General features: G+C 49.4%; 1 protein-coding gene across 1 annotated transcript in view; it reads right to left on the bottom strand.

The window, feature by feature from the left end:
- Nucleotides 1-24022, bottom strand: part of APOC3 (apolipoprotein C3) — a 297981-nt gene that overhangs the window by 139823 nt on the left and 134136 nt on the right. The gene's annotated exons all lie outside the window — the stretch shown is intronic.

Genomic DNA, 24022 nt, shown 5'->3' with positions numbered 1-24022 from the left:
TCTACACTGCAGTCCTCTGCTGACATTGCTGCATTAGCAGAGGTGAGAAACGGAGCGGTGAAACTGGGCCAGCAAAACGTTTCATGTAGCAGCACTTAAACCGGCAAAGCTGTGATTAGCAGGAACGTCTTGCTCATGTAGGTAATTTTATTATGCTATTTTAGCAGGCAGCATTGAGAAGATGACCTTGTCCATGCTAAGAGGACACAGCTGCATCCCTGGCAGAGCACGCTGAGCCCCGACCTGCGAGGGAAGGACCAGGTGTGCTGGAGCCTCACAAAAGCCATGCACTACCTGCCTCCCAAATGTGGAGTATTTTAGGGTAAAAAAGAAATGATGGCATTTGGTCACTCTCTGAGGACTCAGGGGACAGATAAGAGGAAAGCAGTTGGACTTGATGGAGTTGAGGTTTCCACGCCAGATGCTAGAAGAGCAATGCAGCTGCAGGTGTGGCACTGGAGCTGGCGGCTGGGGATGGGCAGAGAGCCACTGACACTGCTGAGAGTGTCCAAGGGCACAAATGTGCCTTTTCTTGAAGGCTGTGGTGTGGACCAGTGCTCCTCAAGACCTCCTCCAACTTGTGACCACATCAGCATCCCAGTCCCACGGGGAAGCCCTTACTGCAGAGCACCCATCCTCCACCCCTTATTTGGATCCATTTCCCTCTTAAACAGAGATCACATTATCCCATGACACAAACCAAACATCACCAAAAGGCAGAGAGTGAACAAACAGACTGAGCTGAGGGCATCCCAACCCACCGCTCTCCTTATCTGCCTCTGATCAGGGCAGTGCAGTCCCTGAGGGGTGAAGCAGCATCTCAAGTGCATTCCTGGTTTTGGTGTTGTTTTGTTTTTTTTTTAAATCATGCTGCTGAGCTAATGAGGGTCCCAGGTTCTAAATATCACTTAAAGTCAGAGACAGATAGCATTAATGACAGGGAGAGGGCAGCATCCAGGTGGGTGCTTTGGTTCAGGAACATTGCTCCTCCTCCGCTGCTGCACCCCACAGGTGCTCAGAGTAAATTTTGCATTTTCCCAGAGACCTTTTCTAGTTGTTGTTGGGCCCTTTTTGCCTGCTGGGAAGGCAGAGCAGACTTTTTGAAGTGGGCAGTTGTGAGGCACAGCACAAGCCCAGTCTGCTGGTACTGGGCTTTGGTTGAGCATGGCACTGTGCACCCCAAAGGAGAGGACTGGGTGCTGTGCATTGCCCATCTCAAATCCCCCATTTTGTGCACCAGGAGAAGGACCCAGGGCAGAGGCAGATCCTCTATGCCCACTCCTTGCTCTCCAGGCTGTGGCCACAGCTAATCCTTGTGAGATCATCACACAGAACCTGTTCAGCTGTAAATCGCTTCCTGCTGAGCACCCATAATACACAGATTGGAGGTAACTTTACTCCAGAGAGCCAATTAGTGCAAATCTAGACCTGGTAATTACAGTGCGATAAGATCCCGGCTGCTGATATCTCTGGGCAGATAAGGCACCAGGAAGCAATCTCCTAATGCAATCGCAGTGATTATTAAAGCTTCACCTCTGTCCCACAAAGCCCTGGGGAGGTTTAGCACCAGCTCTATGCTTATGGCACCAAAAGCAAGCTGCTGCTCTAGGAACAAGGCAGGAGGGAAAAGCTTGCAGCCTTCCTACTGCCCCTACAGCACCCAGATGTTGCTCAGCATCATCTCCTCCCTATCAGGAACCAGAAGTGAGGATTTCTTCTCGCAATGTCTTCCAATGGTGAGCAAGTATCAGCAGCAAGTGTTTACCTGCCTGGGTTCTGCATTGTATCTGCTGGGAAAGCAGTGGTGCCAGGGGCTCTGTGTTGGTATTTTTTCAGCCCCAGGGTATGGGGGTTATTTCATACGTCCTTCTTGCTGCTAAGAAACAGAGGGTCCAAAGCAGACCTGATTGCAATTGGAGGAAAAGAGGATTTCTGCAGAGGAAGGAGTGCCTGGGCAGGGAGATCTGCTATCTGAAGCCTCCACACTGTCCTGGAATAACTTTCCTCTGTGCTGGTGAAATCAGGTCGTGTGTGCTTTGGAGGTGTTTTGGCTTTGGCTTTGATGCACTTTTAAGGATAAAAATTCTGGGCCTTGCCTCTGTGAATCATGGAGTCATTTACAAACAGGCCCCAAATTCTCTTCCTTCTCCCTTGACAAGGAGAAGAGTGAGTTATTCCCATACAATGAAACCTGAAATGGAAGGCTCTGCATCTTACTGGAGGTGTGCAGGGTGTGCAGCACTTGGATCTTGGTGTGAACCCAGCATGGGGGGTTTTGTGTTCAGCAAGCAGAAGTGTATCTCATGGAATTTGTATGTGGAGTTGGGCAAAGGGTAGAAAGCATCACTGCTGTCCTGTAAGTGTTCCTGGATGCGTGGTGTGGGCTGGGGCAGCCTCACAGCACAGCCTGTATGGAGCTCATGTTGGTGTTCAGTATGTGGGCAGTGCATGGCTTTCCCCAACCTGCTGCTGTAATTGGCCTGAAATTAGGAGCTGTATAACACTGTGAACAGGGCAGTAAAGGGTCCTAAACCTCCCCGATGCTTCTGGTTGTTAATGTCTGCTTGTAGCTTAATTACATCATCAATTCCATTAAATAATGCAGTAAGATACTGGGATTTAATGAATGCACTGCAAAGAATAAATCGAACTTCTGGTGGAGCTGGAGTGTCCTTCATGGAACCAGAAAAAAATGGAACATGGAGTCAATTTCCACAGTGTCCAATAATTAAGTATTGGGAGCCCAACCAGCAGCAGAAGCTTTCCCAGAGCAAGGGGGAAGATCCTGGTGTGAGCTCACAGCAGCACCCTGAGCCTTGGATGGGAGCAGCGGTGCCTGGAGGTGGGATGGATCCTCTGGGTTGTGCCATGGGGGCACTGGGAAGGTTCCTCTCTTCCAGGCATGGGGGTGGAGGCAGGAGGTGAGTTTTTAAGTAGAACAATGGAAGCTGATGGTGAGCACAGCATCACAGCTTGGAAGCTGCAGAGAAGGAGGAGGAGAGAAGGCTTACAGGGGCTCTGGAGATGAGAACAGCTATTAGGCACCGCAAAGGAGAAAATGGAAAGAGCTGGGGGCACAGCAGGGCGGGCAGAACCTGCTCCAGCAAGGGAGAGCTTGAAGCAGGAACTGGGGCTCTGTGCGGGGCTGATATCAGTGTCCCCTTTTTGCCTTAGCGTGGCCCTGGGGGCTCTGCCCTTGTCAGCCCCCTGCTGTTCCGATCCGTGTAAGGCAAAGGAGAAAGCAGCATCCCCATTTCCTCTACATTTCACTAACAGATGTTTGCTTTTTTGCTTAACTAACTGCAGAGTGTTTGCTCTAGAGGTTCTGAAGCACCCAGCCAAATTTCCTCTGTGTTGACGAGGAGCAAACAGTCCGGCAGAACAAGAGTTCCCAGCAACAAGCAATGTTTGCAGAGAAAATCCAGAGGCGTTTGGTGTGTTTGGAGCTGTCGCTTCATTGAGAGTGAGCGCTGACAGTGCTTGTTCTGTGTCATGATAAACCCCACCTAAGAGAGCTATAGCATCCTGGGATAACTGGAGGAGGGAGTGTAAACTGATAGGCAAGCTGCTGCTAAAAGCCTTGTGACACCGGTTTCAGCATGAGGCCAGCTGTCTTTAATTTAAATCACAACAGGTTGAGCAGAGGAGTCTATCAAGGAGGGAGGAGGTGGACTCCAGCACTGCTGTGCAGTGTGATGCAGACACCTCAAGCACGGGGAGCATCCCCTCCTTGGCCAAACACTTTAGTGCTGCTGACAAGAAGCGATTACAAAGCAAATCCTCCAAACGTTCGCTTTGTGTCCCCAAATTCTGTCGCCATAAATGCACCCTGCTCCTTTATTTCCCGGCGGCTGGAGCTGATGGTGAATTCTGATGTCCCTCTCCCCCTCGGAGCTGAACCTGCCGAGCCAGGGGTTGCTTCTATTATCCGCGCAGTGATCAGCCCGTTGTCAGAGCGGCGAGTACACAAATAACAACAGCAACCCGAGTGGGAGGGCAGCGCGCTGGAGGCATCACTCCGGGGCTGTCAATTCAGGATCTCTCACCAGTGCTAACCATGCTTTAAAATTATAATAAAGCACAAAGGGAGCTCAGGCAGAAAGGTAACAAGCTGTGATGCCGGGGAGCAGCCTCAGCTGAAATCTTCTGTCTGCAGAGCACTGAAACCACAACTTTGCAGATTCTCCAGCTCTGCTGCTCATTCTTTGCCTCTGCCCTGTCCATCTCCCCATCTGTCGGCCTCTCCGCTAATGCCAGTTCTCCTGGATCCAATCCAAGCAGATGATGATTTTTTTTTTTAATATTTTTTTATTATTATTTTTTTGCCTTAACCGAAGTTCTAATAATTGCTTTGTGCCTGTTGACAGCGAGGCCTCCCAGAGCACGCCGAGCTGCAGGCATTGTGGGGGAGAAAGGCTTTGCAGTGCGCCGGTGCCAACCCGGTGGTGTGAGGCTTTGCTGTGTCCCTGCTCAGCGGTGGTGCAGTACCCACCCCCGTATCCCTGTAACGACGCAGGGACGTGGTGGTGACCGATGTGCGGGGCTGATGGTCTGTGTGGAGATGCTGAAAGGGGTCGTGACTCCCTAAGTGCTCGTCAGGATGAAGGATGACAGCCCCAGACAATGAGACACTTCTCTTCCTTTCTCTCCTGCTGTTAATGAGTGCTCGGGTGGCCAGGGCTGCAGGTTGTTTTATTTTATTTTCCCTCTGTTATTTCTCTCCCTGTTTATTTGTTTAATTAATTATTTTTTTTTTTCTGTTTTGCCCTCCTCCTCCTTCCCTCTCTGCCCTTCTCCTGCCTTCCCTCTGGCTTCTGCAGCTATTTGTGTTGAGCTGTTAGTGCTCTGAAAATTTAATTAGGTGTTTGGATGCAGGCTGAAAGCTGGGGCTGAGCATGCCGAGCACCCAAACCCTCTTCTGTCCCAACCTGAGCCCAGCCTGCAGGGACACAGGGCAGCATGGTGGCACCCTGGGGACGTGGTGGTGTTCCATTGGTGCCCACAGGTTCACCCTAGAGCTGCTAGGTGGGATGTGTGGGGGCACAGGGAGGGATGTGGGGGCACACTCAATGTCCCCCAGCCTGCTGTGTGCAGGAGTACAGCTGTCCGCACACCCTGTGCGTCCTCCCCAAGGACATGGAATCAGGGTGGCAATATGGGGTGCCCACCTGGAGAAGGTGAGAAGGATTTAAGAGAAGACTCAATCAGAGTCCCTTGCTGTGAGTGGCTGGGGCAGCTAATTAGAGCTGGCAGAACGTTTCTTTTGTTCCCAGAAACAAAACTCGGGCTGAAAATGAAAGTGCATTTGTTAAAAAGAAACAAACTAAAATTCCCCAGCTGCTGCTCCCGGGAACAGAGGTTTTCTCTTCTGTATCACTGTGGGGCAGGGCTGGAAAGTGCTGCTGTGTGACAGTCTGGGAGAGGGACATGCAAAGGAGCGGGGTCCCTGTGGGTGCTGGTGCTCATGGTGGGGCTGGGGGTACCCACAGCTGTGCTGTGTGCGGTGAGGGTGGGCAGTGAGGGCTGTATCAGTGTATCTGAAGAGCTGAGGCTGTTGCACATTCCCAAAGTCTTGCTTTCTTGCCTTTTCTCAATGCCTTTCAGCAATAAGCTTTATCTGGCTTTGAAGGTCTTATTCTGGAGACATTGCCTTAAAAAAAAAAAAATAATATATTGAAAGAAAAAAAAAAACCTACCCTTCTCCGGCATCTTTTCCCAGTCTCAGGGTGACACAAATGACTGATTTTCATGCAATGTTGCGAGTGCCTTTCAGAGGCACAATGGAAGGTTCCCTGACAATGTCACACGTCTATTCAAAACAACCTGCACGCCACTCACAGGCCCACACATTTGCACAGCGCTTGTTCTCCGCTGTGATAAGGCATGTTAGGGTTTTTATTTTTTATTTTTCCCCCTATTCTATTTCAGAAATGATTTTGGTCTTTTAAGTCTTTGGCTTTTTTTTTTTTTTGTTTTTGATCTTTTATTTTTTTTCCCCCTCCTTGTTGCTGAACAATAGGATGTGTCCTGCTTTCATGCATGACGTGATCCTGTGCTGCTGTCAGTGATGCATGGGATGACGAGGTGGGTGCTGGGGGTGGGCTGTGGGGTATTGATACTCCTTTGCTCCCAATTAAATGGTGCCCAAAGGGGTGACCCTGTGCTGCAGCTCTGGGTGACACCAGGGCTCCTTGCTCCCAAGGGACCAAATCATAGAAAGGCTCAGGAGGAGGGGAGCTCAAAGCCCACCCAGTGCCACTGCTGGCCATGGGCAGGGCTGCCCCCCACCAGCTCAGGCTGCCCAGGGCCCCATCCCACCTGGCCTTGAGTGCCTGCAGGGATGGGGCACCCACAGCTCTCTGGGCAGCAGTGCCAGATCCTCACTCCCCTCACATCTAACATCTCCCCTCTGGTTGCTTAAAGCCATCCCCCCTTGTCCTGTCACTATCATACATAGTACATAGTCACTCCCCCTGCTTGTAAGCTCCCTTCAACTACTGGTGAGCTGCAATGAGGTCTCCTCTTCTCTTCTCCAAACTGAACAAGCCCAACTCCCTCAGCCTGTTTTTATTGCAGAGGTCTCAGTGTTCAGACCCAGAACCTAAATGAAGCTTGTACCTACCCCCCATCTCTCCCTTTTTTCCGTCATGAAAGGGTCAGTTAGACACAGGGACTTCAGTGTGAATAAATTCAGATTTTACGTCCACATCCGCAGGATTCTTAAACTTCCAAAGTGCACAAAGTGTCCATGTTTTAACATGAAAAATTACTGGGTTTGTCTGAAGGAAAACTTCTTACATAAAACAGGGTACTTATTTGAAGGGAGAAATTCTCTGACGAAGCGAACCCAGGCAGTCATAAAAAAGTTAAACCAGGCATAAAGGGAAATGTCAGATGTGTGGGAGAGCCAGATGTCTCTCTATTTTTTTTCTCTCTATTTTTTTAAAAAATATTTTCATAACGTGGATCATATTATGGGGGAATATATGTATGTATGAAGCAGGGAGGGGTATGCGGAGCAGAGCATTCTGCTTCCAGCCTTTAACTTGATGTAATGCAGAGCGCTCCAGAAAGAAAAACATTTTTTTTTATTTCTAAATAAAGCACTTTAGAGTGACACATTTATGGCTGGCAAAGAATTACTCAAACAAGAGACATTGCCAGCTATTTATTTTAAAAGCTTTTTTTTTTCCTTTTTTTTTCTTTTTTTTTCTTTTTGAGTTTAAGGGGAAAAAAAAAAAAGTTCAAAACCCCTTTTTGCTCTTTTCAGTATTTCCTTTCAAAGCTTTAAGATGACGTGGCTTTTCTGCTGCCAGGTTTAACTTCCCAACATTGGCAGGGTGTGGGGAGAAAGTCCACATCCTTGGGGCTGCAATGGGAGCCCAGTGGGATCGGAAGGAGAGGAGAGGGGTTTGCAGGTGGGTTCCTCAGGCTGACCCCACGTTTGCTCTCAACACTTGGCCTACAGGCCAAACTGAGTTGGAATGAATGGCCACGGATCTCTGAGCCTGTGAGATAGCCTACAGATGCCCTTTGTGCTCTGTGGCATCAGGAGTTTGTGCCCTGGCTGCTGCAGCCTCCTATGGTCTGCATCCCTGCCTATGCCTCCTATGTGCATCACACAGCAGCTCCTATGGAGAGAAAGAGAAATGCAGGCCCTGGAGCTCCCCTGCCTGAGCGCACCACGACCTGTAAATAACTCGCTGTGCTGGGGCTGGGCAAAGCGCTGCCTGCTGTGCTGTTCCCCAGGACGTTAAAATATTAAATGCGAAGTCACTCGGATGTCTATTTATCCAACGCTGTGTGAGTCCCAAGAGCCTGTTGTTTAAATGTGCTGCGCTAATTTATTTCTAAAGGAATGGGAGCAAAGAAGGCAAGAGGAGAAATTTGGGATTGTACATCAGCAGAGCCCCTCCTATAGGCGGATGGGGGTGGGATGGACGTGGCATGGATGTGGCATTGCCACTGGGAGCCAAACCTTCATGCTGCCACCACTGCAGGAGCCAGGCCTGCTGCGATGCATCATGCACGGATCGTGCTTGGTTTTACGTAGTCCCACCGTCAGGTTTTAACTTCTTGATCAAAACTTTCCATTTCCGAAGTCAAATCGGCCTTCCATCCTTAGGAAGGAGCACTAAAAGAGACTTCAGAAACTTAAAGGTCAAAATTGAGGCGTTCCGTGCTTGATGTGGCTCACACGTTCTCCTGTGGTTTTGGGTAATGGTGTCTGCTGGCAGCTCAGGCATATGCTGAGAGGTTTTGTGGTGTTGCTTGCCTTAGTGAGGCTGCACTGATGCAGTACCACCATGCCCACAGCATCCACAGTGCCCTCAATGCCCATGATACCCACGATATCCAGAGTATCCATGGTTCCTGCAATGCTCTCGGTGCTTATGGTGCCCATTGTACCCCTGAAAGCATTGCATTCCGTTGTTTTGCATTTGGGTTGGTGCTAAGGCTGCGTTGCATTCCATTGCAGTGCGTTGTGTTGCACTGCATTTCATTTCATTGTGTTGTTTTTTTGGTTCTGTTTAGGTTAGGGTTAGGCTGAGGTTAGGTTACTGAGAGTGCCCACAGCACCTGTAGTGCTCACAATGCCTGTGCTACCCACGCTGCCCATGCATGGGGAGGTGCAGGCACGGTTCCTTGGCTCCCAAGCTCCTGGGTTAGCAGTGCACCTGGATGTCAGGCCAAGTGGCCAACACAACCAGAAACATTTGGAAAGCTGTGATAGTTCCTACAAGGTCGGGATATGTGAAACACCTCATTAAATTGCTCAAACACTGAGCCATGTCTTTAACCAAGGCCTTTTAATGTCAGTTCCTACAGACTAAATAGCAGAGCATTAGCATACCTGTCAAGGCTTCCCCGTTAACCTCTTGTGCGAGTGCGATTTAAGTGCCTTTCTCAGCCTGTGGCACATTTCCTTTCCATCTCTTTCAAAAAAGAAAGAGAAGAAAAATGGAGCTTCTCAACATTAAGCTCCAGAGATCCTCTCTGGTTGAATTCAGGTTTGTTTTACAACATGGCAAATCTGTTCAACGCAAAAGAAACACAAGCCTTGTAACACAAAGTGGCTGTGATGTGTTTCAGCCAGGGCTCAGAATAGCTCTCCTCTGTTACTCTTTCATTCCAGCATGAATGGGAGCTGGAGTGAGGGAAGAAGAGTGGATCAAGTAGAGATCCTGGAGCCGCAGGATGAGAACTGAGCCCTTGGGTTGATCTCACTCGTTTGCCTTCCCTGCTCTGTCTGACACTAAATCCCCTTTAATTCGTCTGAGTGGTGTTACATTTGTCATTTCATTAGCTTTTCATCTCAGCTACTTTCTTTCCCCCATAGATTATTCTATTTCTCCTGCTTTCCTCCCTTTCTCTCCCTTTTACTCTATAATTGGATCATTTGCAGTTTATAGGAAAGATGAGAAACAAAAGGTATTGACAACCCAGCCATCCAAAATTATGTGTCAAGCTCAAAAAAAAATGAGATGAAAAGAAAATCTGGATCCTCTTTCTTTGCGTTCTGATTTCTGAATCCACGCAGCTCATTAGTTTCCTGCATTCAGGGCTTTTTCTGTATCTGAGAAAACCAGAAATCTGCTTTTAACAAGAGCTGAGGCTCTTGTGCAATCCGTTGGCTCCGGCGGTTTGCAAGATGCAATGGTGTTAAAATCCATCATAAATGCTGAATGCCGAATTCAGGTTTCCCTTTGCTGGGCGAAGCTTTAATTTCAGGCCTAACGTTTTTACACTGCCCCTTTAAAAAGATGATCAATTATTCTCTGGGACAAAACAAATGGCGTTTGTAATGTGGATTACTTCTACTCGGAGTGAGGAGCTTGTCGCTAATTGGGCACTGGCTGCCTGCTAGGACCGAGCTGCACAAAATACCGACTTCCAGCAAAACAATGGCTCCGAGGAAATCTGCGGCCGCAATCACAGAGTTTCAGCTTCATTTGCTGAGACGCCACGTTGCTCCCATTACTGCTGAACTTTGGTTTTAGCAACTGCGTGCCGGTGCGTGACTTCTGTCTGCTGGAGCAGGGCCTGTTGCTGCTGCTGTGATCAGTGCTGCAGTGCTTCCTCGGCTGGTTGAAGGAATTATTTCTCCTAAGATACAGAGCAGGTCATCCCGCTTGCTTTTCCTTGTAAGGGAACCAAAGGGTGGCTGTGAAGTGGAGGGGCAGTGCTTGGGACAATCTGTTCACTGCTTCTGACCGAGGCTCAGAGCAATTACTGCTGGAATGAGCCCAGTCCATCCATCTCACAAATTCCCCTCCAGGGGCTGCCCCATTAGTAGCAAATAACTAATTATTGCTGTCAGCTCTAATAAAAAAACATGAGTTGAAAGATACTTTTCCCCCCATAACTTTCTAATGTGGCATACATTACTGGAGTCAAAACTAACTTCTAAATTGAGCAATTCCAGACATTTGTCAGACTCCAAGAAATGCTTTAATTAGCGCTGCTTAATAAAGTGTTTGGGTAATTAGGAGAACATTTGTCCTGCCTGTGCATTTTTTCCTCTTGCTTACAACAACTTGAAAAAAAAATTAATTGGAGTCTGGGCTTCCAGAATTATTTGATTGTTTTTTTTGTTTTTTTTTTTTTAAATCATCATTGTTATTATTTCTTTGCTTTTTAAAACACATTTCCTCTGTACCAAAGTAATTGTGCAACTTTTAATAATGACTGGTGGAAGCAGTCCTTCCTTGAGCAATTCCAGCACGGCGTAATTCAGCTGGGTTGAGAGCCGCCAGCATGCAGGTGATGCTGCAGAGCTCACTGGGTTTGGGCTCCTCTCCATTCCCACCCCAGACTTGTGCTGCTGGAAGCTCTCCTCTGCTCTTGAAGCAGCAGTGGGAGCCTTCCTGCTGCTGCTGTTCCCCACATCTACATGACTTTGAGATGCTGCTTTCAGAAGCTCAGCCCTTTGGTGCAGCGAAGAGATGTTTGACAAGCTCTCCTGCTTCAGTTATTAAAGATGTAAGGCCCAGCTAGCCTGGTGATATCCACACGGAAGGATATTCAGTTTGTCAATTAAAGGAGACAATTGGCTGTAGATTGCATTTTCACCACCACTTTGAGTGGGAGCTGTGCAAAATCTGACTAAAACCTCACTCTGTCCTGGCGGGGTGTGCTGCGTTCCCTATCGCGACTTTGCCCTTTGGATGGGTGCATTCACTGACTGCAATTAGCTGGCTTGTCTGGGTCACAGGAGTGTGGGAATGAGCAGAAGTGTGTGGGTTCCTGCTGTGTGGTTGGGGCTGCGTGCCCTCCGGCTGCCCAGCTGTGCTGCTGCATGGCGAGAAGAGCTGGGAGCCAGCAGTGTTCTGGTGGGGAAGGGCAATGCTGGCCTCCAGCCCCCAGATCAGCTGCACAACACATCAGCACCCCCCAGGGAATGAAACCCAGCGCTTTCCAGTCCTTTAACCCATCGTGATATGTCACTGATCAGCACAATTGGCTCTAATAGCTCCCCAGGTAGATTCAGGAGAGCAACGAGTTGAACATAAAAATCCCTTTATTATTGCCATTTTGCTTTTATATACCCATCAAGCTTTCATATTTAATCTCCTATATCACAATAGCTGATCATTTTTAACATTTGACATTGATAAAGTGCCCACTGCTATTATTCTGACATACTATAAAACATTACACCCATTTGCAATAGAAAAGGCAAAGAATCAATACTCAGCCCCATTTTCCAGCTCGGCAGTAAATCACAGAGAGCCTAACAAATTGTTTTAAATATAAGCACCTTCAGAACCAATAAAGAACCCAACCAATCCCTGTCCATTGTCATATCTGTCAAACATCCTTTCTGTTAAATGGGCATGTGGGTGTTCATCCAAAAATGCGGTGTTGCTCCCCAGAAGGAAGTCCTACAGAGTTTGGAGCTGGGGAATGGTTGCAGGATGCTCCCTAAGTGTCCTTGGGTATCAGGTGCTGCCTTCTGACCTACCTCTGGCAAGGATGAAGATGGTTAAGCCGACATGATGGTTAAGCTGAGCATGATTCAGGAGGTGAAGTATCTCACTCAGTGATACAGAAAGAATGAAAGAAAACCAAATAATCGATGCCTGATGCCCAAGCAAAGCAAACAGCTCCATTTCCCACCTGCTCCACTGCTGGGTGCAAAGTTGGTCCTTTCTGAAGATGTCACAGAGAATTTGGTAGGTTATTCCTGAGCATTTTCAATTAGATGCTGATGGAGAGAAACGAACCCATGGTAAATATGGGCACCTGCGTGTCCCCAGATGTTGCTCCTATGCAGGCAGCCGGGGCTGCTGCAGCTTTGGGGGCTGCATGCTCAGCTGCATGGTTGCAGAAGCATCCGTGTCGGAATAAGGGCTGAATTCCCCCAGCAGAGTAAGTTATTGCCTGATATTTCGCACGCGGTTGTCCCTCCTTGTCAGCTCCGTCAGCTTATTAGTCCCCGGGTTTGGCAGTGAGTTTGCTTTGCCGGGAGTTGTGTCTGTCCCTGCTTAACCTCCACCCATCCATCTTCTCCATGTGCACCTCAGAGTGCAACCACTGCGCAGGGGGCACTCACTCACAGGAAGGTAAAACAAAGAAATCCTCATCGCTTTAACGCCTGGGATAATGTAAACCTCGTGTGCGTGGCTTAAAGAATGTTTTCAGCCTGCGTGCTGTCAAATAGCTCCTAAATAACACAGTTTACCCAGGTTGGCTGATTTATAGGGGCCCGGCTGCCAGACCCCAAGGATGACATTTTAAACACATCTTCCTTTCATTTGTAGGGGATTAAATGAACGTGTTTTGACAAGATTGATCATACGGAGGTTCAGACTATTTCTCTCTGCGGCTTCAATCTATAGCTTGTAGAACTGATAGAATATTATTGTGTCTCATTAAAATAATGCACGGCTTGCAGTGGCTGCTGCACGCAGGAAAGCAGTGAGGCTGCAGGAAGAAGTGCAGCTCCTCATTGCTGGCTCCAGCACGACCTTCCTCGGCCTCCCGCAGGGATGCACTTAGTCCTTTATTGGACATTTATTTAATGTGTGCTCCTCAATGTTATGTTCTTCAATGCTGGCCTCCAGAAGGATTGCTCGGAGCTAAATTATGCTGTTAACACCAGCTGGGAGTACGAGACAGTTTCTAATTCCTCTGTTTCTCTACAGGGAAGTTACTCCCTCTTTAACAATAATTTTCATACTATTCTTGCCAATAACTAAATTCCAGGCTGGGCTTTGCCCACTGACACACACCGGTGCTCACAGAGACATCTGAGGAGTCCAGTTGTGTCTTTTAGGCTCTAATCTTGCACAGTGTCTTGCTGTGTAGGGCACCAAGGCTTAGAATCACAGAACTACAGAATGGCTTGGGTTGGGAAGGACCTCCAGTTCCACCCCTCTGCCACAGACAGGGCTGCCAACCACTGAATCACTTGATGAGAGAATCAGTTTTGCCCCCACAAGATGAGGCTTTTTTGGACTTTGGTTTCCTTAGCTTTGTGATCACTGTGCTAGGCTTAGGGGTAAAAAAAACCTTTACAACCAGAAGAACATGTGTAAGATCCGAGGCCTTTGAAGAGCTTGGCATCTGTGGGTGCTGTGCTGGACCCCTACATGGTCTGCTTGAAGGCTTTGCAAGGCCTGCCTGGTGCCAGTTCATCCTGCACGATTTGTGCTTTCCTCTATTGCTAAGTCATGGCCATTCGTTACGTTGCCCCCAGGCAGGCAGCCAAACCCAACTGGAAGAAAACTTTTCTCTGTCCTGTTTTTGGCTTGTAGACATGACATATCTCCTTCCTGGCTCAGTCCAGGCTTGTGAAGCCATTGCCCCTGGATGGCAGGTGAAGACAGAACTCTTTGAGGTATCTGCTGGTAATTTGCATTCCTGAATTATGCATGGGAAGAAAAAAACAGAAATAAAGTACAAGGAACAGGAAATCATTGCGGTGTTTTTAATCTGAAAGGTGAGATCGAACCACTGTTTGTAGGCTGCCTTTAATGGCCCCTCAATTGGTAATTAGTGTTATGTTATCACATATCTTTAATAGAATATTGATGCCTTTGGCAGAGATATAATCCCAGTGTCAAGAGTAATTCCCCTCTTTCCAGTGTGTTGCACTTATTACACACAGGCCTAGCAGAGCTGGTCGTGAGGCTCGGCTGATGCATCTCAAATCAATTAGATGCAGCCCTTCACCACAAGTGACTTACAGCTCGTCAGAGAAATGCATATTAATGGTTTGCTTTGGGAGCACGAACTGGCAGCAAGGAGTACCAGCTCTGTTTGACTACCACTTGCTTTGTGTGCTGGTTCAAGGAACGCCTTTGGGATTGCCAACTGCTTCTTGGATTGCATGCCCTCCTCTCAGCTGATGCCTTTGGGAATGCAGGCGAAGGTGCTGCAGCAGTGGGAGCTGCTTCTGGGCTGGTGTGCAGGGAGGGCAGCATCGAGTCAGGCCCCTGGGGCAGCTGCAAGGGCTCTGCAGGGATTTCTGTGCCCCAGCCAAGCTCACGAGCATCCACACTCTGTGTTCCCTCATTGCTAACTGAGGATGAACATCCATTGCACTTTCACAGCAGGCACAGCGAACCTGGGCAAAGCTCTTGATTCATTCGTCAAAGTGCTTTCAGTTTCCATTTGAAAGCAGCTGAAACAATAATAAATACTAAGCGGCGAAAGTTAATCTCTATCCAGAGCACTGTAATAAATGAGAAGTTAAACAAAAATCAATGAGGACCTGTTAATTCTGGCCGGCTCCTGAGGTCTCTGCAGAGCTGAGCTCAACCCTGCTGGGACTGCATCCAGCCCTGCCCTAACACAGGGCATCTTCAGCCAGGGCAACTGTGTTGTCTTCATGCCTGGGGCATTATCCACAAGCAGCAATGGGAAGCTGAGCCTTAATGGGAGCCTTTTACTCTGTCAGAACACGAAGGATCTTATTTGGGGAGGAGAATAAGACCCTCCAACTATTTAGCTGAGTTCATTGTACTTGTAGTTCAGCACAAGTGTAATTGCTTAATGAATCACACGCCATCTCTCCTTGATGTACACGCGCACTGGCACGTATCAGGAAGATAATGCGATCCTCCACCAGCCGCCTCTCAAATGACAGCAAAGGGAAATTGGGATCAATACTTCCCCTGTTATCTCCATCTGCTAAAGACTTCGGCGTTGCTGGAGCCGGCAGCGTTGCCGCTCGCCATGCAGCTTCCCTTCCTCCCCTCGGTCACAGCAATGAAAGCCAAGCCCACCGGAGCCCTGGCTCCCTCGCTTTCTTCAAGGATTTCTCAGCCATCTTTCAAGGGCACTCGCAGCCCACGGGGCAGAGGACTGCAGACAGCATCCTTCAGCCTGTCTGATCGCAGCGATCCCACTGTGCTCGGCAAGGCTTGCTGCCACGGCTCCATCTTAAAAGCAGCGCTGAACTCCGCACCTCTCTGCTCATGAAGCCCGCAGATGTGTGCGAGGTCCCTCGTGGGGTTGGAGCCGTTATTCTCCCCCCAGGACAGCCCCTCTGTTGTCCCCGTGCTGGGTGGCACGCAGCTCTGATGGATGTGTTTGTGGAGCAGTGCTGCGTCCCAGCAGAGCGATGCTGCGCATGTTCTCCGTACATCGTAATGTCAAATATCAATCATGCATGATAAACACAGTTTGAAGGCAAAGGACATTTTGGAAGATGGAGAGAGAAGACTTTAAGGATCTATTTGGTGCTGATGGGTGCCTGGTGAGGGCAGGTCCCTCCGGCATTGATGCTGGAGAGGTTCCACCTCGACAGCTCCTGGGGACGCTGCTCTGCATGAGCCCAGCTCCTCGACTTCCCCCTTGGGATCAAAGAATGAGATTACTGCAGAGCTGCTGTACCGAGGCAGCCGTAAACAACGTCCCACACTCGAGATTGATACCGGTAATCCTTAAACCTGGAAGCTTGTGAGCTGCCAAAAGTACTTCTGGGGAAGCGTTTGAGGACAGCAAGGACTTTCCCCAGGACCCCACCGTCGCTCCGGCTCTCCCTTGTCCCCCCGCCTGCCTCCACCAAGGGGAGCTGCAAACCCATCTGAGAAGGACGGACGGTTCCAGCTGGGGCTCCCGGTGCCTTCCTGTGCCCATTCTCTTCTCTCACCCTCAGGAAGCACAGCAGCACTCTGGGCCCAGCAGCACCCATGTGGGTGCTGGAGGGGGACCACAGCCTGCCCAGAGCCCTTTGGCAATGGTGAGTTGCCCTCTGCCCCATGGCCCCAGCACAGCCCTGCACACACTGCGGCCTCACTGGCAGCTGAAGCAGAGCGCAAGCACTGCCTCAGCTTCAGCATCCTGAATTAAAGACTGATTAAAGGATGACACATGGGTGACATCCCTGCACCAGGCTGCCTGCAATGATCCGTAGTGGAGCAGGCACGGTAAATCTGCTGGTGCTTTGCTGCTTCCATTTGCACGGCTCCCTGAGTTTTGTTTCCCTTTCAGTGCCTTTAGCCTCAATTAAGTAAAGTAGCTCAGCATTACAGACACAGTCCTGTTGACATTTACACTTAAGTGTGGTTTTCTTGAAGCACCATACTGTATGGGAGCCTTTAAATAGCCTTGTTTCCATTCTGTTGCATGTCAGTGCCGATGACAAGGTACAGAACTCTCCAGGAGATGGAGTGAGGAAGTCCACGTGTGCACATGCTGCACAACCTGCTCTCCACAACCACTGGCACAGGTTGCCCAGAGAGGTGATGGAGGCAGCCATGGTCAGGCTGGACGGGGCTCTGAGCACTGCTGGAGCTGTGGTTGCCCCTGTGCACTGCAGGGAGCAGCACACCAAGAGTCCCATCCAGCTCAAACCATCCTCCGATTCTATGATTTCTGAGGAATGCTGCCCAAGCTCCGTATACAAAAGCAGAAAGCTTCAATGAAGATCGATTGCAACCAGGACCTCTGAAACCCACCTGCGCCCACAATGTCCCTGGGCTGCTGTGCCAGGAGCAGAGAAAATGTGACCCACAGCTTTGCAATAAATCCCGGAACCGGGCTGTGGCACACAGGAGCTGCCATCGGGAGATTTCTGCTTAAGAATTCTCCCCGTGCGCTTCGAAGGCTGCGTGTATTTAACTTTTAGCAAAACACCGGCAATCAGAAATCTTTTCTTCGTCGACACAAAAGCGGCGGCTCCGAGGTCTCCCAGATAATGATGGTGATGCACATTAGCATATATTTTCCTGAGAACGGCACTGTCGTAAGGCCAGCCTTGAAAGCTATTCCGAGTATTTACAGCTTTTATGAGGCCCCCCGGGAGAGAATAATCTTAAAGTACTGCAGACACCGCTTGGAAGAACTGTGAAAAACATTCAATTTAGGAACAATTTTTGCCTCCATCTATCTATTTTGTGTCAGCACTTGCTCCTGCCACAGGTTGTTTCCCCACCCGATGCCTGGGTCTGCTCTGCTGCAGCACTGGGTCAGAGCAGCAGCGGCTCTGATGGTGCAGGCGGGGAAGGAAGGGCTTGGGTAGGAAAGAGCAGTGGTGGATGACGAGCTTCGGGAAGGGAAAGGATGCTGTCATGCAAGTGCCTCTTTGGAAAAAAGGGAGGAAGAGGAATAGGGGAAGATAAAGCAGTTGGACTGTGTCTAAGCAGTGTGCTTTCAGTTTTCCAGTAGATTTTTGAGTCTGCCCAAATGCATGTGTTGTGTCCTATTACCCCATCCTCGGGATGCTGTAACCATGTCAACCAGAGGGAAGAAAAAGCAAGCAAGCAAGCAAAAAAGAAGGCAAAGGAAAACCCAGCCCGAAACCCACTATCCTTCTGGATTATGCAAAGCACATGAGTACCTGATCCAGCTCCCTAAATTACAGGGTTTTACAGCTTTCTGTTTATATAGTGGAATGTCACAAATTGTAATGATCTGCTATATCATTATGGGAGCAGATGCCAAACTTAGATCTCTAAATGTTTATAAAAAGACTCTCACTTGCTGTACTGCTGCAGAGGGGGCTCAGAGCTGGTTGGCAAGCTGGGAGGACAGGGATGATGTTAGCCCAGGGGTGTGTATGCATGCAAAAGCAGCTGAAAATGTGCTTGCATGGAGCCCTTTCCAGCTGCAGTGCTGGGCTGTGGGGGATCCTGCTCACACCACTCCACAGTGGGCATGGTTATTAATTAATTGCTGAGCAAATGCAAGAGTAAGTATGAAAAGAACCCAGGAACTACTAAATTGGTATGAGGAACCACAGGTAGCTGGTGTGAACTCATGCAAAACTACCTATGCAATGCAGAATGCTCAATGTCTGATCTCTTAATTACTCGAGTGTCATTTTTTTTCCCCCTATTACTTAAAAACTTCAGTGCAAAGCAGGAACAATCCATTCCGCCTGTGTTCTCTGTAAGTAAATGAAAATAGCAACTGGAGAGACTCCGAGTGGACAGCTTGGACCAAATGTAACAGGCAGAAAATTCCTCCAGCTATCAGGGAGATAATTTCTAAATGGGAACAACAGCCATGGAAATGAATAGCGTTTTAAATGCTGTCTGTGGCTGGCGCCATACAAATGTCTCAGTCGAGTTGTTTTCCTCACCTCAGCTCAAGCATAAATCGAGGCAGAAATTCAGCCCCTGGGCCTGGCCTTGCTTTGCTGTGCAGTCACTTCAAGCAGCAATCTGAGTGTGCAGAGGGGGCAGTGGATCGTCCTTACCCCTGCCGTGCTGTTGCCCCATGGGGAGTTCAGGTGTGGGTGCAGCACCGGCATCCATCCGATGCACCTACTGGGCAAACAAGGGGATGCTTATTAAAGCAGCAAAACCCTTCCTTAAGTGCGGGAACCCAAGGGGAGCAACAGGCAGTGCCCCTCTTTGCAGAGGTTTGCCAAAAGGAAAAAAAAAAAACAAAAACACAACAAAGCACAAGCGTGTGTACAAATGGAAAAAGAAATAAGAGAATTTGTGGAGCTCATCGTCTGGGCACAGCAGAGCAAATGGCATGTTTTATTCAGCAAGGAGCAGCTGCAATACCTGGAGCAGAAATTCAACTTGTTGAGGCCTAATCTAGGTAGATCACTGAAGCTTTGGAGAGTCTAAACAGCCAGAGAGCAGCAGATCTCTCCTTTGTTGCAAGCAATATGCTCCTGCAGAGCAAGCTGCCCTCCTGTGCTCACTGCTCCCAGCATCAGAAGAACGCACAGACGCTGCCCTGAGACATGGACATCCACGGTGCTGGGCCCCCTCAGGCACGCTGGGGCTGTCACCTCCACCTCTTCACTGCTCCAAGCCCCCCTCCTCCCAAATGCCTCCTTTGGTCAAAAAAGGGGTGGGCTAAGTGGGAGATACTCGAGGCTGAGTTCTGTAGAGATGGGAGAGGATAAATGCTGAGTGCAATCGCCTGCAGTGATCTGGGACAGGGAACACAGCCTGCCCTTTGCCCATACCTTCCCCACTTCCCTGTGGGTTCTCAGGAGCTGAGGGATTCCCCTCCAGAAGAGCACATCAACAAAGGGATTCCACTTCCTCCTCACCCAGCTGTGATCCCGAGAGCATCCCTCAGTGCCATCCTCCTCCATGCAGCCTAGCAGGGCCATCCTCTCGCTTCTTCTTCATCTCCCCAAGCACTGACAACTCTGTTCTGAGCCGTCTCTTCAATATTTCATATGAAGCACGCACAAAGCCTGGAGTTTCTCTTAGCAATTTCTCTATTTTTAAGCCACATTTGGTTCAGACAGGGTGGGGCACACACCGCTCTAAGCCGGGAGTTTTGGGATGTGGGAGCAGCCTCAGTGTCTAGGCATCCCTCCAGTTTCATCCCACTGTTTGGACTTCCCCCCCCCCCCTTCTCCTCCCCGCTTCATCTCACTGTTTGGGCATCCCCCCAGCTTCATCTCTCCCTCCGCTGCTGCACATGGGGACAGCAGTGTCCTTGCAGGGGGCTTTGGGACACTGCTCAGCAGAGAGGGGCTCTTCAGCAAATGGCTCCCAGCATGAGAAATGATTTAGGGGAGACGGTTTGGAAGTCAGGATGATTAATGTGCGTGACTTCTCTGGCACGCTGGAAATGATAAATCAAAAAGGAATGGGGAAGCAGTGCATAAATTCAGAGGGTGTCTGCTCAGAGCTGTTAGGGGGAGCACGAGGCTCAGCCTGGCCCTCAGCACAGTGCCATGCTGTGGGTGCATGGGGCTGCCCAGCCCTAATGGGAGTGGAGCACTGCACTGGGAAAGCTCTGGAGCTGCTTCTGAGCATCTCCCAGCAAACCCAGGAACAGCCCTGGAAGATTAAGGAAGCAAAAGGCCCTTATGTCTAGAAAAAGAGAGAAGCAGGGGGGAAAGAAAGATTTTATTACTAAAATGTGCCAGAGAGACTCCTTAATAATGTCATTCATCTTTCTGTCAAATACGTCACACTAATGTAGTGAAAAGGAACTTTGAGAAGATGAATTAAGACTTAAATACATTTAAATGACTTCAGGAATATTTAAATACAATACAATTATTTATTTATTTATTTATTTTGGTAGGCTCACTCCATGCAGAAGTCTGTCTGACATTTCACAGGACAGCACAAAGCTGTAAAGTGTGCGTGCAGCTGTGCATAAGCAATGCCACTTCCAATAGAGGCAAGCCTTAAATCAGTCTTTTCTTTGGAGCAGAGATAAGCGGGATGCAATTAGCTGGCATGGAACTGGCGCCAGGAGTGAACATAAGAACTGAATTCCCCTGCAAATCTGCTGCATCCCCACTGCCCCTCGCAAGCTGCGGGGAGCATGGAGAGGGAGGGATTGTGCTTTGGCATTGGCTGCTTTTAAATTCCAGTCTGCTGGTAACCTTCACCCGCACACTTCCACCTGCTGCTTCCTCCAAAGGGATGTGCATTAACAAGGACATGTTTATTTTACTGTGCAAAAAATACACCGCCACTCTTTGCTATGGTTGCAGGAAAAGAGGGACAGCTTCGTTTGGGAGTTCTGAGCACGGTGGGCACGGGGTGACAGAGCTGTGCCAGCATAGCTGGGACAGGGGATGGCCACCACTGGGCAAAGAATGGCACAGAGATCAGTGCAGTGATATGGAATGAGCCCTCTCCATGCTTGGATGCCAGCTCCAAGCCTGCTAACCGCACTGCAAGGGAGCACTGAGGACACATTGAGACCCCCCCTCCTCTCACAGCACCACGTCCGTTCTGTCTCTGAATGAATAAATCTGGAAGAAGAAAAAAAAAAAAAAAAGAAAAAAAAAAAGGAAAAGAGAGAGGAGGAACAAGAAAAAAAATAAGAGAGAGAGAAAAAAAAAGAAAATTGCCTGGAGCTGCGTCTTGTTCTGCAATGTTAGGACTAAAAATAGCTCGGCAGAGACTTTCTGCCTATCGGTGCCGCGAGTGGAGCAGACGCCTCTCCTCCCTCTCAGAGGAGCAGAAGTCTCTGCTTGTGCCTATTTATTTATTTATCTCATGGCAAGGGTCTCGGTTTACTTTCGGTTGGTTTTTGCTTCTCAACCCTAAGTGCTTCATCAGAGAGAAGGCGCAGAAGAACGGCGAGAGTAATTCAGCTGCTAGGAAGGAATAAAAGAAGGGGAGCGCTGCCAAAGAGCTGAAGTCGGTCAATGCGGGATGCGCCGTGCTGCAAAAATTGAACTTTCCTTCTGCCATACAGCGGCCTTTGAAAGCATTCAATTATCTCCCCGCGCCTATAGAAAATGTTGGAATTGCTTCCCAAAGTCTTTAAAGGCTCTGTCTCTGTGTAAAAGGTGCGCGGCAGCTCCGTGGCGGAGGAAATTAAAAACCCTCGACAACAATCTGTTTGTTTACCTGCGGAGCAGCGAGGGAGCCGGGTTCATCTGGAAACATCCTTGGCTGTGTCTGTGCTTGCTGCTGGCCGAGCAAGGAGCACTGCTGCACTGAGGGCATCATCTGAGGGCTCGTGGAGGGGAGGAGCAGGTGGATGAAGTGTGAATCCTGCATCACCAGGCAAAGGGAGCAAAGGGCAGCGTGCAGCTGATGTCCGGCAGGCGTGGAGCATGGAGAAGTTTCCCTGTCACAGAACCATAGAATGGCTCTGGTTGGAGGGGAGCTCAAAGCCCACCCAGTGCCACCGCTGGCCATGGGCAGGGCTGCCCCCCACCAGCTCAGGCTGCCCAGGGCCCCATCCCACCTGGCCTGGAGTGCCTGCAGGGATGGGGCACCCACAGCTTTCTGGGCAGCAGTGCCAGCACCTCACCGCCCTGACCAAAGGATTGCTTCCTCACAGCTAACCTACTTTAGCTTAGTTTAACATCAGCTCTCATTAAGTGTAAAGCCATCCTCCCTAGTCGTTCCACTATCACAAAACGCCACTCCCCCTCCTGCTTGTAAGCTCCCTTCAGATACTGGCAGACCACAATGAGGTCTCCCCACAGCCTTCTCTTCTCCAAGCTGAACAAGCCCAATGCTCAAGGAGTTCTCCTTGTCTTTGTCGTTGGGATTTCCCCAGCTCAAGTGCAGCACCTTGCACCTGGCCTTCTTAAACATCATCAGGTTCTCTCATGCCACTTTTTGAGCCTGTCCAGGTCCCTGAGAATGACGTTCCTCCCTTCTGTTCTTTGAACTGCACCTCTCAGCTCAGTGTCTTCACCTGGCACGTCAGCAGCTTGCAGAATTACGGCCGTCAGAGGTCACTGGGTTAAATGTAGCTGGATTTAGAGGAGATGCGTAATGTTATGATCGATAATAACGTTTGTAACCGCACATGGAAGTCAGGGCTAATCAGCCCTCACACTGTAGGTGACCAGCTAATGGTTGTGCAGGTCAGGAAGGGTCCCTCTGCCATGCAGGGCTGTGCAGTGACAATGGACACAGGTGGTGTCACCTCCCTTCGAAGGGCAGGACGCTGCTGGGGTGAGATGTCCCCTAACAGAGCTGTGCACCCACCATGCCATAATGTAATTAAACCCAATGCCAGACACCCTTGATTCAAAGCCACCTCGGGAGAGCTGCAAGGCAATGAATCGCAGCCTCTGACCCAGTGAGGTATGAGTGGGGTTCCAGCCTGCCTTAGCTGGGGCAGCACTGTGACAGTGCCAGAACCCCAGCTCTGCAAGGAAGCCAGAGACCAAGGAATGTCCTCCTGCTCTGAGCCAATCCCAAACTGGTGGGCAGCTGTCCCTTCCCCATCGCAGAAGGCAGCTTGGTGCCCCAGGTATCCCCATGGCTCCCAGTTCCCAAACCCATCAGAAAAGCATTTTCTTGCCTGGCCTCCCTGTCCCTAATGCTCGGCTGATATCACGACGGCAAATTGAGGGCGCAGAAATTTCAATGCAGCAGAGGCACACAGCACTGCTCTCAGCCTGGGTGACCTTCTTGCTGTCAGAAAACGCATCCTTTCTGCGAGTCTTCTGGCTGCAAACATCCCCCACAGCCAGCTTAAACGAGACGAGAGGCTTTCTCTGTACGGATCATGTCGTTAGGGCAAACTGCTTTTCTAAGATCACAATTCTCCAACTATTAAACTGCAGGTGCAGTAACTCCAGCTTTGTCTCCTCTCCTGGAGCTGGCTATTACCGAGCGCGCTCATTATTATACTGTGCAGAAATCCCTCTGAGTTATTCCAACATATAATACATGTCAAAATGCAGTGGTACCCCGTTGCCACGCTGCATGCATATTTATGGTGCATCATCCCAGGGTGGGCAGAGCAGTGCTGGGCAAGGACTTGCAAACATTGCCCTTCTGCACCGTCAGTCTGCCCCACTTTCTTGTTGCTGTCTTATCTTTAGGTGCAGTCTCATGCCTGAAAAGCAAGCTGATGAGTGAACAGATGTGACAAATAACGGGTGTATAATTGGTGTAACTTGTCAGAGGCATTCTGCTTGTGTGTGCTGCAGTCATGCTGCATTTTAGACTACCCTGATCTCCGACTTCTGTCTATACAGTGAGGATCTGAGCACACATCCGCATACAACTGCATGGAGAAAGAGAGTGAGAGCTCACGCTCGTCTTTCAGCTGCTAATCAGGATGTGTTATCCCCCTGCCAGCTGAAGTTTGGGACAACATGACAGAACGCACCCATACAACATCATTTAAAGGCATCCTGCTGAGTTTAGAT

Source organism: Lagopus muta, chromosome 22 (assembly GCF_023343835.1).
Source record: "Lagopus muta isolate bLagMut1 chromosome 22, bLagMut1 primary, whole genome shotgun sequence".
Classification (NCBI taxonomy): domain Eukaryota; kingdom Metazoa; phylum Chordata; class Aves; order Galliformes; family Phasianidae; genus Lagopus; species Lagopus muta.
This window is presented reverse-complemented; position numbering and strand designations above follow the sequence as displayed.